We start from the raw sequence: 11,489 nt of genomic DNA, 5'->3' as shown, positions 1-11,489 counted from the left end.
GGAATTCTTTCTCTCTGCAATCCCGTTCTGAAACGCAGAAAATGGACTAGACGTGTAATGTAGCATTCCTCTATCCTTTAACCATTGGGAGAATTCTTTAGACATGAATTCACATCCCCTATCTGTCATAATTTGTTTTATTTTGATATTGTGTTGTGTTTCTATGCGTTTGTAAAATTCCTTAAATTTTTGAAAGGTTTCACTTTCAGGTAGGTCAAAAAGTCAAATTCAGCTTGATTCTCAAGACCATTTGCTCTGTGGATTAGCTACAAGGGACACAAACATGTTTTTCCCCACCTGATGTGCAAACATCTATTGCTCAGTGGGTAGGACAATTGCTTTTCCCTGCAATTATCAGAAGAACAGTAATTCTTAATGTCTCCCCTGTGGATTTCAACCCACAAAAACCTTCCAAGGTAAAACTTATTTTCAAAAATATGCCCTGAATTCTGTCACTGATGGAGGGCCTTGTCCGGTCTTCCAAAGAGCTAACTCTGAGCTTTGGTGAGGCTCAGCTGCCCTTTGCGTCAAGGCCAAAACACTGGTAAGAGAAGGTGTTATTGATTTAATAGTATTTTATTGATTGATTAGTCTTGAGACTTTATCATTAAAATAAATTAAAATACAACTGTCTAACTTCAGAATAGGCTAGATAGGGGGATACAGATATCTTAATACAAAAGAACGTCAGATAAAATTTGCCTTGATGCCATCCAGCTGGCAAGGCAGCCTAAACTATGTAAATCTGCTGAGATTTCAAGAGCTCCCTGCAATTCAGCTTCTGCAAACCTTGATTAGCAGGGAAGGTGAGAAGAAGAATGACTGGGCTGCCTCTCCTGCTGCTGCTGTTGCTTTTCTGGCTCCTGCCTCCAACTGCTGCTAAGAAGACTCAAAGCATGTGTGCGTCCCAAAAGGGTTTAAACTTTCAGAATCAGTGGGAATATTACAGGCCTGGTGACCTGATTATTGGGGGGAATTTACCGCTGGCAGCTCCTATGTTCTTCACTCCCCCAGATTTTCAAAATGACCCGTTCCTGCTTAGTCATAAATTCTTGTAAGTTTCACCTGGAGGGGAAATATTTAGATGACTGTTTTCTTTGTTTTGGGTTCAGGGTTCTTTCTTTCAGAAATAATTGTTCTGGGGATGTTTGCAATGTCTTTGTGTAGTTTGGATCTTTGTCCTTCTCTCAATAAGGAGCCCAACTCAAGAATTCCCATCTTTGCAGAAGTCTTCATCGGGATGATTATCATGCATAAAAAAGGAGGGAGAGATGACACCTTAGAGACTCTGCTGGCCTAGTGAAGAAGTTGTCATATAATACTAATTTGGACGTAAAATCATGGTTAAAGAAACCTGAAAGCTCAGTCCTTTTGCAGTGGTGGGTACTGCCAAAATCCCTGAGTTTAGGAATCAGCATTTCTCTCATGAATAATGGACTTCAGTAAATCTGTGCTGTGATCCACCCACTGGACTCTTGTGGTCAGCAATGTTTACCTGATCTGAAGAAGCTGCTCCAAGAATGACTCAATTACACTCACTAAAGCGAAGTTCAGAATGGAGGGTGATGGAATCGTATAAAATGGTCCATGATATGGAAAAAGAGCCTTTCTCCTTCCTCACTAAGCCATAGAAGTTTAATCAAGGACTCAATGAAACTTGGGACTTGCTGTTGCAGACTAAACCAAAAATATCGCAACGCAAACTCTACCAGCAGACTCTAGCTTCCTTGTAATGTTCCCCAATGGTGTGGGGTTTTTTTTCTCATTGTAGTGTCATACCCAAGAACTTCCAGCAGGTCCTGGCCTTGATGTTTGTCATTAAACAAGTCAACAAGGATCTGGTTCTTCTTCCCAACATCACCCTTGGCTTCCACATCTATGAAAATCACCAGACGGAGAGGAATAGTTCTTTATTCAGCCTCTTCTTGGTCTCCACACGAGGTCAAATGGTTCCAGGTTATAAATGTGACCAGGAGGACCTTCTGCTCTCTGTCATTGGAGGTGACAATGCCAAATCCTCAAGGCTGATGGCCTCTATCTTCAGCATCTTGAAGGTCCCACAGGTAAGGGGAATTCAATATGGAATAGGTCAGACAACAGAAAGAGACACAGAAGCCAAGGATGAAAGGAAAGGTCTGACAAAATAACTTAGATAATCCTTCCTATAGTTGGATTTATTTTTATATTTTACATATCAAGATACATCTTTATATAGCCAGAAAGAGATATTGATATACTTGTCAAAGAGAAATTGTTAGGATATTGAATTTAGTAGTTTAAACAGTAAAGTGTACAATGGGCCGGAAACCACAGTTGTAGTTGATTAGTTAGAGAGTGCTGACTCATGCATGAGGCAATCTGCACTATGATTGGTTGCCGTAAGTATAAAGGGGGCATTTCCCTTTTTCCCGCCTTTTTCTTCTGTGCATTCTGTATAGTGTTTAATTTACCTCATGATGTTCCTGTGTTTCTGGCTATCTTGTCTGCTCATGCTTGAGGCAATCTATGCAGTGATTGGTTGTAGTGGGTGTAAAGGGGGCTTTCCCTTTTTTCCCGCCTTTTTCTTCTATGTGTTCTGTATACTGTTTGATTTACCTCATGATGTTCCTGTATTCCTGACTATCTTATGTTTTTTCTTTCTGGATGATGACAAAGACTGTTGTAAATTTGAACGTTAAATATATTTATATAAAAGACTACAAGTTTGTGTCAGTGTCTCCAATTTCATATGGACAGCTGCTTTGCCATTCCTTGACAGAAATTACTTCCTGACTTTCATAGAAGTTTATCATCTTTCTGCAACTTTAAGTGCAGTTTTCCATATTTTTCAGAATATAAGATGCACTTTCCCCCCCTAAAAGGGTGTGAAAATTTGGGTGTGTCTTATACACCAATGTAGCCCCACCCACCCACTGGCCCCCATCCTTTGGCCTCTGCCTCCCAGCAATTTACCTCCTTGCAGCAAGCAGCAAGAAGAAACAGCCCATTTCAGCTTCAGCACAGCCTAATTAGCACAAGTTGACTGGATCGGCCTCCCAACTCTCCGCTGTTTTGCTCTCAGCTATTTTGCGTGGGCCTCTGCTGCTTGCTGCAAGGAGGTAAATTGCTGGGAGGAGATTTTTTCTTTCTTGTGCTAATCAAGCTATGCTGAAAACGAAAATGAAAGTAAAGCAGGCTGTTTGCTGTTTGCTGCAATGAGGCAAAATTGCTGGGAGGCAGAGGCAGATTTCTTTTTCTTGTTTTCCTCACCAAAAAAGGTAGGTGCATCTTACAGTCTGGAGTATCTTATACTCCGAAAAATATGGTATTTTCTGTATCAAGGTTGATGTTTTGTTCCTTTGGCTTCTGATCTATCACAACCAGGCAAATCAGGGAACTGGTGCCTCTTCCTAAGAAGGGGTGAAATATAAGCTTGCCCCTCAAGTTGAGTCAGCCTGACTGGTGGGGCAATCCACCATATAATGTTTGTCTTTGAAAGAAGATTCTCACTTTCTCCAGCTTGGTGTTGGCTTTGAGTTCCCTCAGGGAGACAGAAGAGTTTATCCTTCCTTCTTCCAAATTAATCCCAAGGAATTTCCCCAGTATGTGGGGTTAGTCCAGCTTCTCCTGTATTTCCAGTGGAATTGGGTTGGGCTGGTGGCCTCTGATGATGACAATGGAGAACGTTTCATCTCATCTCTGATGCCAATGCTGAAGGAGAAGGAGATCTGCCTGGCCTTCACTGAAATGATGAGATCTGATTTTTATGCTATGCCAGGGAAGAAATTGCTTCATATTTTCAACATTTGGTCTAAAGGTGAAGTGATTATTGTGTTTGGAGACACCAGTACTACTGCGATTCAGTAGAAACAAATATCGACTTATCTGCCTTTTTTGGCAGATTACATTTTTCAACATATTCATACTTTTCCGTAGAAACTCTGAGTTTATAGATCAAAACTGTCCGCCCCCTCCCCTCCCCCCCACAGCCCACCTTTCCTGCTCCTCAGCCATTTAATGCAAGGTAGCTTCAGGGCAGAATTCATGGGTTCCCTACTAGACTTTCTACTCCTTCTCTTTACAACCCATTGGGAAATCCAGCTGCCAATCTTTTCAGGAAGGAGAGGAGTGTGAGGTTCAAGGTTTAATGTTCATTATTTCAGGTGTGGTTCTTCTGCCAGCCTCCCAGGAAATTGATAGACCCATTGGAGAAAGAGAAGATCGATCTAGCTATGTCTGCCTACCCTTCTCTGCAAAAGAAAGTCTGAATTAATAGATGTAAAATACAAAACAGAGAACTTGAGCCAAAGAGCTGAAAACATCCTTGCCTTTGGCTAATATATCCACAGGGTTTTCAGTATTAAGAGATTATTTGCCCTTTTTGATACACCATGAAATGCACACTGGCTCTTGATTTCAGATGCACCTCACTGTGATCCCTGCTCAGAAGACCAATATCCCAACAAGGAGAAGGACCACTGCATTGCCAAGAAGATCCACTTTCTTGCCTATCAAAACCCCCTGGGATATGCTTTAGCTTTGCTCACACTTTCTCTCTCCACCATCACCTTGGGAGTGCTGGAAATCTTCCTTAAACATCGTGACACACCAATTGTCAAGGCCAACAACCGAGATCTCACCTACATCCTCCTGGTCTCCCTCCTGCTCTGTTTCCTCTGCTCCTTCCTCTTCATTGGTTGACCCACAAAGCTCACCTGTCTCTTACGACAAACTGCCTTTGCCATTCTCTTTTCCCTTGCGGTTTCCTCTGTCTTGGCAAAAACTGTCATGGTGGTTCTGGCCTTCATGGCCACCAAACCTGGAAATAGGACTAAGAAACTCTTAGGAAAATCTCTGACCAACTCCATTGTCTCAATCTGTCCCCTGGTCCAAGCAGTTCTTTGTGCCACCTGGCTCATAACCTCTCCCCCATTTCCAAACTTGGACTTCCACTCACTAGTAGAAGAGACCATCTTGGAATGTAATGAAGGCTCAACTTCAATGTTTTACACTGTCCTCGCCTACCTGAGTTTTCTGGCCCTCATCAGTTTCACAGTGGCCTTTTTGGCCAGGAAATTGCCTGACAGCTTTAACGAAGCCAAGTTCATTACTTTCAGCATGCTGGTCTTTTGCAGTGTTTGGATCTCCTTCCTCCCCACCTACCTGAGCACCAAAGGGAAGTCCATGGTGGCCGTGGAGATCTTCTCCATCTTGGCCTCTGGGGCTGGTCTCCTGGCTTGTATCTTTTCCCCCAAATGCTTCATTATCCTATTCAGGCCGGATCTGAATCAGAGAGAAAATATAATGAGGCACAAGAATCTCTGAAAGAAGAGAGGGGCTTGTTCAGTAAATGATTAGAAATCATATAAATATTATGTAATCATCTCTGTCCAAAGATGTACTGTTTGAAATTCCTTCTATTTGCCTTTGAGATTTGGTACAACACAACTTAAAGTATATTAAAATATTTCTCCGCATATCTTAAAATTCCCATGGTTGAGAAACATCATCATAAAAGAGTGGATCAGGATTCAACAAGCTCTCGACAAGCTCGATCAATAATCAGAACCCAGTCAGATCATTTCATTTCATTTCATTTCATTTTATTAAATTTCTATACCGCCCTACTCCCGAAGGACTCAGGGCGGTGCACAGCCAAACAATAAAAACACATACAATACAAAATTTAAAAATAGAATAAAATCAAATTAAATAATTTTGGCCCCGACAAATTTAAAACCCCAAACTTTTAAAACCAATTTAAAATTGAATATATAAATACTAAAAGATATTTAAAATTTTAAAAATCTTTTATAAAAGAGGGGGAAATTTAGGCCAGGCCGGCCTGGTGAAATAGTAAGGTCTTTAAGGCGCGGCGGAAGGTGCGCAGATCCGGGATCCTCCATATCTCTGGGGGGAGCTCGTTCCAGATAGTAGGTGCCCCCACAGAGAAGGCTCTCCCCCTGGGGGCCGCCAGTCGGCATTGTTTGGCTGACGGCACCCGGAGGAGCCCCTCTCTATGGGAGCGTACCGGCCGGTGGGAGGCTATTGGTGGTAGTAGGCGGTCCCGCAAGTACCCGGGTCCTAAGCCATGGAGCGCTTTAAAGGTGGTAACCAAAACCTTGAAGCGCACCCGGAAGACCACCGGGAGCCAGTGCAGCTCGCGCAGGAGAGGTGTTACATGGGAACGCCATGTCGCTCCCATAACCACCCGCGCGGCCGCACTCTGCGCCAGCTGGAGCCTCCGGGTGCTCCTCAAGGGGAGCCCCATGTAGAGAGCGTTGCAATAGTCCAGGCGGGAGGTGACAAGGGCATGAGTGACCATGCGTAACGAGTCCCGATCCAGAAAGGGATGCAACTGGCGAATCAGGCGAACCTGATGAAAAATCCTCCCGGTCACGGCCATCAAGTGCTCTTCTAAAGACAGCCGTGAATCCAGGAGGACGCCCAAGTTGCGAGCCCTCTCCGTGGGGGCCAATGATTCGCCCCCAATAGTCAGTGATGGCGTCAACTGACTATATCGGGACGTCGGAAACCACAGCCACTCAGTCTTGAATGGGTTGAGCCTGAGCCTGTTCCTCCCCATCCAGATCCGTATGGCCTCCAGGCACCGGGACATCACTTCAAGGGCATCGTTGGGGTGATCCGGGGTGGAGATGTACAGCTGGGTGTCGTCAGCGTACTGATGGTACTCCACCCCGAAACCACGGATGATCTCGCCCAGCGGCTTCACATAAATGTTGAACAGGAGAGGCGAGAGGACCGACCCTTGCGGCACCCCACATATGAGGGGCCTCGGGGTCGACCTCTGTCCCCCTGTCAACACAGACTGCGACCGGTCAGAGAGAAAGGAGGAGAACCACCGCAACACAGTGCCTCCCACCCCCAACTCTTCCAACCGGTGCAGCATGATACCATGGTTGATGGTATCAAAAGCCGCTGAGAGATCTAACAAGACCAGGACAGAGGAGCACCCCCTGTCCCGAGCCCTCCAGAGATCATCAACCAACGCGACCAATGCCGTTTCCGTGCTGTACCTGGGCCTGAAACCGAACGGATCCAGATACGTCGTTTCATCCAGGTGCTGGGGGAGCTGTTGCGCGACCACACTCTCAACAACCTTCGCAACAAAGCGAAGATTGGAGACCGGACGATAATTTACCAACATTGCCGGGTCCAGGGAAGGCTTCTTGAGGAGAGGCCTCACCACCGCCTCTTTCAAGGCGGCGGGAAAGTCACCCTCACTCAGCGAAGCGTTTATAATCCCCTGGAGCCAGCCTCGTGTCATTTCCCGGGAAGCCAGTACTAACCAGGAAGGACACAGGTCCAATAAACAAGTGGTCGCGTTCAGTCTACCCAGAATCCTGTCCACGTCCTCAGGGGTCACAGGATCAAACTCATCCCAGATAACATTCTCAAGACCTGCCCCTGTCTCTCCCCCTGAGACTACCCAGTCGGAGTCCAAATCTTCCCGAATCTGAGTGATTTTGTCATACAGATACTGAACAAAATCCTCGGCTCTACCCTCCAAGGGGTCCTCCCGCGCTTCCTGGTGGAGCAGGGAGCGGGTCACCCTAAAGAGGGCGGCCGGGCAATTATCTGATGACGCAATAAGAGCAGCAAAATAACTACATTTCGCTGCTTTTATCGCCACTAAGTAATTCCTAATGTGGGATCTTACTAGTGTCCGGTCAGATTCAAGAAGACTGGCCCTCCAACTACTCTCTAGGCGTCTTTTCCAGCGCTTCAACTCCCTCAGCTCCTCGGTAAACCAAGGAGCCAATTGAGATCGGCGCCGGGTCAGAGGCCGCAAAGGCACGACCCAATCCAGAGCACCAGCAGCCGCCCTATCCCAGGCGGCCACCAGGTCTTCAGTCGAGGCGTGTGCCAGAACCTCAGGAAATGGCCCAAGCTCCGTCTGGAATCTGTCAGATCAATTCAACATTAGCAGATCCAAGTCCTTCTTTTGTGCAGGAAAAATCAAGGCCATGTGTTTAGGATTGAAGAGAGCGTCCTGGGCAGCAGCACATGGGAAAAGGATCTCTAGGTCTTCATGAATCACAAGCTGAACATGAGATGAGATGAGCATCTTGTTGCTGACGCTCTTTGTCTGTTGATTTTGCTGATGCACCTCCCATAGTCCTTGCTGTAAAGAGTGACAACAGCAATAAGAATCATGGCCTGAGTGGCGCAGCAGACTAATGCTACTGTTAAAAGGTAGTATTTAGCTTCCAGCTGCCTGCAATTACTGCGAGTTCAATTCTCACCAGGCTCAAGGTTGACTCAGCCTTCCATCCTTTCTAAGGTAGGTAAATTGAGGACCCAGTTTGTGGGGGCAATAAGCTGACTTTGTATAAAATATACAAAAGTGTGAAGGCTATTGCTTAACGCATTGTAAGCCGCCCTGAGTCTCTGGAGAAGGGCGGCATATAAATCAAAATAAAAATTAAAAAAAAAAATGGCTCCTACATAGTCAACATTGGTTAGTCCACACCTGAATATTGCATCCAGCATCAGAGACAGACCAACAGATAGTGACAGGGTGTAAATGCAGGGAGGGAAAATGAGGAGGGGGTGGAGGGAGGGAGGGAGGGAGGGACGCTAGGCCAGCGTCGGAGCCCTTAGAAGGCTCTGATAAGGAAACAGCATCAAAGACAGAGGCAGAGCTGGGGCCTTCCATCCTCCCCCAGGTGGAGGGGCAGCTGTCTGCGGGGCCTGAGCTGAGTGAGGGGGAAGAACAGATGGGGCCCATCCCGATGTGCGTATGCACAGAGGGGAAAGGAGAGGAGAGCAGAGGAAAACAATAAGCCGGCTCTCAGGGAAAAGAAGACATAGACACTAGCCAGCCCTTCCCTGGCTGGGAAATAAATAGTAATGGTTTGGGAGTGGCCAGTTGTCACAGACGAGCGTTCATTTTCCAGGATACAGCAAGCAATTCGGATTCCTTGGCCAGAACCAGGTTTGTTGGGACTAATTATGTTTCATTTTTTGTTTATCCACGTGAGTAAAAGACTGTTTTTGCCCTGTTATAAAAAGGGGAGTGTTTTACTCACGAGTAAATGGCTTATATTTATTTATTTATTTATTTATTTATTTATTTATTTATTTATTATTTATTTATTTATTGGTTCGATTTATATGCCGCCCTTCTCCGGAGACTCAGGGCGGCTTACAATGCGTTAAGCAATAGCCTTCATACTTTTGTATATACCCGCTTAGTAGGGCATTCAGGGGCCCCCAAGCGGTGTTCTTTTTTATACAAAGTCAGTTTATTGCCCCCACAATCCGGGTCCTCATTTTACCTACCTCGGAAGGATGGAAGGCTGAGTCAACCTTGAACTTGCGACCATTATTTGCGATGGCTGGGTCAAAACACTGGTGTGGTGTACAGGAACATATGCAGAGTGTATGGGCTAGACCTTCTCAAACCCAGATGTGATAATTCCACACAAAGCTGTGAAGAATAACAGGGCTGAGATCCTTTGGGACTTGCAAATCCAAGCAGACAGGCAGGTCCTGGCCAATCAACCAGACACAGAGGTCATAGAGAAGAAGACAGGGGTGGTGATAGATGTAGCCATGCCAAAAGACAGCAACATCAAGAAGAAGGAGAATGGGACTCTGGAGAAGGACCAGGCCTTGAAGGAAGAACTAGAGAAGATATGAAAAGTCAAGGCCAAAGTGGTTTCAGTTGTGGTAGAAACATTTGGATCTATGACTACGTTGGGAGAGTGTCTCTAACAGATCCCAAGAACAACAGCAGAACTCTCTGTCCAGGGGTGAAATCCAACAGGTTCTGACAGGTTCTGACAGGTTCTGGAGAACCGGTAGCGAAAATTTTGACCAGTTCTGAGACCAGAAAACACCACCTCTGGCTGGCCCCAGAGTGGGGTTGGAAGGGAGATTTTCCTTCCCCTAGGAGTGGGGATGTTAAATGTGCCTGACATTTTCAGGGACCCTCTTGTCTATTTGTAAGATCTACTGGAGAACTTGGTTTCTGGATTCATCTCCTGCCTTGTGTTTATAATCAAACCACTTACTCCATCCCAGCGTTGCTTTGATTGCTCACGCTTACTAGGCTGCGACTGATTCTCGTGTGCCACCAGGCCCCATTAGCTCTCAATACTATCCAGGCAAACTGTCCCAACATACAATCTTTATATACTATTGTTCAGTAGTTGGTTCCACTTACCTTCGCTCCCGGTTTGCAACCGGGAGCACGCACACGTGTGCACTCACTTCTGCACACATGCGTGCTTGCTTCTGCGCATACGCAGAAACTTCTCCACATGCACAGAGCATCCGTGATAACGTCTGGGTGGGTGGACAGAGCCTCCCACCACCGCCACTACCGATTCGCCCGAACTGGGGCGAGCTGGTAGAAACCCACCACTGCTGATGTTGCTATCTATCCCCATCTAGTGGCCGGAGAGACAAATGCCAATTATATTGTTTGAAGCTGACCCAACCGCTTACCCATCAGCCCGCACTCTCAAAACAAGTGCATGCTGGGAAGCCAGACTCCACTTCCTTTAGCATTTGGAGAAGGCAGAAGCACAAGGAAACATCCGTCTTAATCTGTGGCACATGGTGATCCAAGCACAAGCCCATATCCCACACACAGAGCATCGCTGGTGAGATTTCAATTGCTTGTATTTATTAATTGTTATGTTCAACAGTAACTCAATACTGTCTATCTTGTATTTGGTTCTCATTGTATGTATCCCTATTTTCCCCAGTTTCACCATATCCTGTTCTTTCAATAAAGCATCCAGATCTAGGCACATTGTTTGCTTTATTGGAGGATAGGAGGGTTTAGCTGCATGTCGAGGTGTGCACAGACTAATGTGTAGTGAGGACAGAACACACACATTGGCTCAGGCCAAACTCCACCTTGTTTGCAGGTACTCAGTTTCATATAAGTCAAATAACCCACATCCCCTTGACTCTCAAGTCCACCTACTCCATGGATTACAAGAGACGTAAACATTTTTCCCCCATCTGGTGCACAAACAAAATCTAATATTACGTAGGGAGGATATTGCTGTTCCTTGCAATTATCAGAAGAACAGTAATTCTCAATGTCTTCCCTGTGGATTTCTACCCACAAAAATCTTTCAAGATAAAACATCAAACAATATGCTTTGAGTTCTCCAGGTGAGGGCTGGACAGGTCACCTTAGCATGTCTTGAAAAGAGCCGACTCCTGGGTTTGGTGTAGCTCAGCTGGCCTTAGTTTCCCTTTGGTGACAGGACAAGCCCAGGTAAGAAGAAACATGGTTGATAAAAATGTACCCAAAGATCATCTAGTTTGTACGGCCAGTCTGTATTCTGCTAAAGCTCTTGTGAGAGTAGCAGTGTTGCTTGCTTATTCAGCTTCTGCACCTGCCTTGATTTCTCATCTAGGAGGTTGGGAAGTTTTATCTCAAAAGATACATTTATTCTATATACTGTCTTTCCTTAAAACATTAACAGAATCCACAATGGTCTGAGAATTAGTGGCTCATAATT

The sequence above is a fragment of the Pituophis catenifer genome, unplaced genomic scaffold, assembly GCF_029215685.1.
Source record: "Pituophis catenifer annectens isolate HBS135680 unplaced genomic scaffold, rPitCat1.0.hap2 SCAF_1, whole genome shotgun sequence".
NCBI classification, from domain to species: Eukaryota; Metazoa; Chordata; class Lepidosauria; order Squamata; family Colubridae; genus Pituophis; species Pituophis catenifer.
The sequence above is the reverse complement of the archived record's forward strand: the minus strand, read 5'-3'. Positions refer to the sequence as shown.